The sequence below is a fragment of the Phaethon lepturus genome, unplaced genomic scaffold (genome assembly GCF_000687285.1).
Source record: "Phaethon lepturus isolate BGI_N335 unplaced genomic scaffold, ASM68728v1 scaffold19796, whole genome shotgun sequence".
Lineage (NCBI taxonomy): Eukaryota > Metazoa > Chordata > Aves > Phaethontiformes > Phaethontidae > Phaethon > Phaethon lepturus.
The window spans coordinates 43,775-48,890 of NW_010548498.1; the positions used below are offsets into that span (position 1 = coordinate 43,775).

General features: G+C 41.3%; 1 protein-coding gene across 1 annotated transcript in view; it reads right to left on the reverse strand.

The window, feature by feature from the left end:
• DLC1 (DLC1 Rho GTPase activating protein) overlaps window positions 1–2,254 on the reverse strand; it is a 25,012-nt gene extending 22,758 nt beyond the window's left edge. The window contains exon 1 of the mRNA XM_010289990.1: window positions 2,188–2,254. The gene's annotated coding sequence lies outside the window, so the exon portion shown is untranslated. The remainder of the gene's footprint in view (window positions 1–2,187) is intronic.
• Between the last annotated feature and the right edge of the window lie 2,862 nt (window positions 2,255–5,116).

Genomic DNA, 5,116 nt, shown 5'->3' on the forward strand with positions numbered 1-5,116 from the left:
ACTCCCACCAAAGCCACTGGGCGCTCAGGGCACACAGCAATCCAAGGATAAACTACAAATATACTGCCGCAGTTGCATACAGTTTTCCTGGTCCAAGTGATTGTAAAATATTTTAATCTCCAGAGACTAGGAAAGGATGAGCTGAAATGATGAAAAGAATAGGATTGTTGTTAATTTGTGGGAAGGTAGATAATATTCTGGGTTTTTTTATGCCAATAGGTAATCTCTCAAATGAACTATTTGTCCTGATGTTGCTGCAGGAATAAACTAATTATGACATATTCTGCGAAACACAGGAAATTATGTCTTTTCTGCAGAAAACTGCAGTTTTAGCAAAGCAACTCACAAAGGCCCGCTGATGAATCTTCATTTTAAATGCGTACTGCATGGGACTGCTCCATATAGGTGGCTTCTCAGAACTTTTTACTATACCCAATTGATCCATAGATCTCCCCTTCACTATTTTAAGTCCAATGTGCAAGTAACGGTGGTGAGCACATTCAAGTGGCATTCTGCACCACTGCTGATGTAAGTTTTTCCACTGGGAAAGTTAGTACCTTAGAGTGCCCACAAGAAAACATATGGGAGAACTTAAATGAGAGAGGTGACTTAGAAGAAGTTGATAGTCTGCATGAGTCCATCTTTTTTAAATGCTTAATTTACACTGCTGCTGTTGTTGCTCGCTGCTTCCAGGGAGGCTTGCAAAGGACAATGGTATATTGTTTTCATATAAGGACAGCTGTCTTTTCAATGGGTATGTATGGCCTTGCTCTCACCTCTGCGGTCCTTTTGATGTTAGGCAGGACATGGTCCTACATTAGAAACTTTATATATAGAGTCTCTAGGTAGGGCAATGGTAACCACCAGTAGGACATGTTTTCTGAATGCAAGTAGGGAGGATTTACAGCTCAGCATAACATGAAATCCACAAGCCCACATATTTATCTGGAAGTTTTGTCCCCAGTTTTAACAAAAGACTGGAAGTACAGTCTCAGCTCTGCATCCCAAGAAAATCTTGGCATCTCCAATAGCAAAAAACCCCAAACCAAAACAAACAAAAAAAACCCCAACAAAAAAAGGAAGAGAAATAATAAAAGGAAATTTAATTTCTGAACAGGCAAAGAAAAGTTTAGCCAAGTGCTGCTTTTGAAAGTGCTATTATCATCTCATATTGCCAATGCAGCTGCAAATCAAAGCTCAACGAGATCATTTTTCAAGAAGGTCAGCTCAGCATTTGCTGTAATTTCCAATGGTTATTCACTGTAAATAATGGACTTTCTATGCTCATTCTTACAAGCAGCAGCTGGAGTTTGTTTTATAAAAAAGAACAGGCAGATAAAAGTGCAAAATAATTTCACTACAATGCAAGTAATTTTAAGTGATGGTAGTGGTAAATTCTGAACAACAACATACATATATAAAAAGCATGTTGCGCTTTAAAACAAACTTCTGTATGTTACTCTGCATCAGTATAAGAACTGTATGCCAAAACTGCAAGTTCCTAGTAGGTCAGAGAGGCAATGAAGACAAGTTTAATTGAGCAAAACCTTTGTAAAAGTGGACACGCAAAGTGAATCCACCCCACAGACGGACAAGTAAGTGCAGGAGGCAGCAGTCTCTATGAGGAGCCGCCGCACATCCATGCAACAACGGCTTGTATGTTCTTTCTTCCCTTCACAGTGAGTCTGTCTAGCACCAACCCAAACTGTTCTGAAAAAACACACAGGACTTGGGAATTGCGAGGTGTACAGATGCATCCACGCATACACAGAATTTCCTACCTCTGCTCCATTAGGAGAGCTGGCTGGTGGACACAGTTTCTGTGTTTCTCTAAGCCTGGGGTCATAGCAGTGGATGACTACATTCATGAAAATATAGCTATTTGTGTTTTAACTACAGGGAATGTACCATGATGCCAACATAACATTTGTGCTATGAGGATATTTAGAAGATTCAGACTAAAACAGAAACCTGGAACAAATTTAAAACTCCAGAAGTGCTTCAGAGTCTCACTGGGTTTGGTACATCCATGCATGTGGTGGGTAGCAGAGAGCAGCCGAGTCCCTGAAAGTCATCTTATGTACTGGCACTTCCGTTGTGCCCCTGAACCTCATTTATTGGTGAATATTACATCTTATTCTCCAAAAATTGCCAGGGGATGATCAACTTGCAAGCTCGGGCGCCTACCTTCATAAAGTTGAGCGTACTGTGGGAACCCAGCAGCCCGCAGCCAGTCACAAGCTTCCTTGGCCTCGATTTCTGGAAGAGGACAGAAACAAGACACCCTCTGATTAGTGACCTTCAAAGCAAAAATGTCCTCTCCACCACTTCTACTGTTCCTGTTACAAAATAAGCATGAAGATATTCAGCAACTTTGAACTAAGACACAGGTCTGCTTATCCCAGTTTGCTTTTCTTCTCATGATCAAACATATCTCAGATTCTGGAAAGTCTTCACCCGTAATTTATCAACGGCTCATCATTGTAATAGTTAGAGAAAGAGGCACAGATGAAAACTGAAGGAGTTATGGATTATTCTGTACAGGTTTTGTTAAAACTAGACAAAGCAGCACTGCAATCAACATGGGCAGCATTTGTTCAACAGATCTTAGGATTCTCTTGGCACAACTATTTTGTCTTGACAGAAATTCCTAGTAGAGCTCGTAATAAGCTCATAAGAGCACTTTAATATCTTGTAGATAGTACTGACAGACCCAAGTCCAAGAACAACTGACCCACTGTACTGCTCACTCAAGCACCTATTTACTACCCAACAAGAACCTAGCTTCACTGGAGGTCTTCAAGGCAGTTATGAGTTACTTGGCACGTTACAGGAAATTCAGCTAACTTTCCCTCACACTGCCCAAACCAGCATGCCACAAAATGAAATTATTCACATACATACACACGACACTGAAAGAAAGGAAATGCTCTAAACATGGGTTATATTAGTCTGTGAATAAATTATACACAAATTAATTTGTTACCTAATACAAGCAGAAATAATGAACATGTTATCTCATTAGCTCACAAACTCGGAAAATGTGAAAGGTATTTAGGGTATTCTCCAAGTGTTCAGGAAACGGATTGGGTTAATTTTGTTCTTCTAAAAATTCAAGAAGGTGCCACTGGGAATTTAGCTCCCTGCTTAGAACTGATCAAACATACAGTGAGCAATCAGAAACTCTTAAAGTTCATCTGGCTTTGATTATATTCACTGTTCTTGATGGACCAGAAAAGAAAAGCTTCGTTATGTACAACTCAGTAGACAATTTTGCCACCTACTTGGAGAGGACACTATAACTACCTGCTGCAGAAACCATGCACAAAAGGTTTTGCTCAAAATTGCTCAGAATACAAGTTACTGCACATAGGGCAGTGAAGAGCCAAGCGTAAAGTAAGTATCTCAAGATTTTGGCACGTTATGAAATACTCCCAATGAGATATAGGTTACAGAGTCAAAATCAGATGGAACAGCAGGCACCTTTTAGTGTCTCCAGAATGATGGCAATCCCCCTCCAATTTTCCAAATTGCTACAGCAGGGTTAAAATATTTGTGCTTTGCCAGACTGCTCTGCTAAGATACATACCCAAACCAAGGGGTTAAGGTGAGCCAAAGCACAACATTCCACATAAATAAACAGCTAAAAATCCACTCTCACTGAAGTCAGGACAAGCAGGCATTTGTGTAACTTGTGTTTGCTTCACCTTTGGGTTATGGGACCACATGAGAACAAGCACGTACAGATATATTGACTTAGCTACTCATTAAGAAAAAGCATTCAATTCCAATTGCAAGCGATTGTAAAGTTTTACTTAAAGTAGTGTTTTAATTTCGGTATCCTAAGGAAATACATGGGAAAGTTAATTAGGGAAAAAAAAAATCTAAAATATATCTTAAGACTTGTGCTGCTAATGCAAGAACAAACAACAAAATATTACCCTCTCAGAAGCAATAAAAATATTAAAGTCAAAAATTCTGCAATTAGTTTTTAAGAGTACTTAAAATACAATGCGCTATCTTACAGATCACATCCTGCAGAAGTGTCTGGGCTGAGTAAGAATTTTACTTGATTTAAAAGTGGGGGGGGGGGAAAAATCCCCGATAGCCAGTATTTACCTAAAAATGCAGGTAGATGCTTGTAGTGCAATTGAAAAAAGTGTCAGATTCCTTACTACTACAGTGTCTCTTAAATGTGTTTAAATATTTGTTCACAGCTCTTTTACTGAGCACTCCAGGTGTATGACCTGTAAAATATTTCTAGAGCTAGAAAATTATGAATATGCATTTACCAAACTTCTTTTTAAGGTTCTGTATAGAACCTTTGTGTATCTTTTCTGCAAATATATATACAAGTTACGTGGAAGTCATATTCTATGGGCAGCCAGGTGCCAGGTGCCTTTGGGATTTTCAGAGCATATTTGCTTTCAAAATACCTTTGAGAATCCCCCAAGAAGCCCGTTTAGGGAATGAAACACCTGAGTTGCTCCTGGCTGGCCACAAGAATTGCAGAAATAACAAACCACCAGGGCACCTGTTCATTGCCCAGGCCAGGCAAACGCCTCGGGCTGGCTACAGCACAGCACCCAGGGTTCAAAAGCAATACTTGCCCCAGGTCCATCGCAGTTTTGGGAAAGCCAGGGCTGTCTGGAGCCTCTGGCTCCAGTTGCAAGTCCTCGGAAGCGCGAGGGGTTTGGAGAACTGTCTTGGAGAAGGGGCCAGCGAGTCCCCTGCGGCCAGGGCTCTCTCCATGTCACCTCCACCCACGCGAAGAGTGTGTCAGACAAGGGACGTGGGTGACAGGAGCAGAGGCAGGACCTCAAAAAGCAGCTCAGCTCCTTTTGGTCCAACTCCAGCCGGCCAAACCCAGGATTGCTCCCAGCCTGTCCCGATGCGCTGCGACCAGGTGAGCAGAAAGGTGATTTCCAATCCAGCTTCCTCGTCTCAACCCTGCTGGTTACTGAGGCGTCAAAGAGTGTGAACAAAACTGTGCACGCATGTGAAATTCAGGCAGATAAAAACATAGCCGGAGAATCCAGCCCAGGGTGCACTGCATAGGCTGCGCAGAAAGCTTAGTACACAGAACAAGCTTCCTCACTTGAGATACAACCTTAAA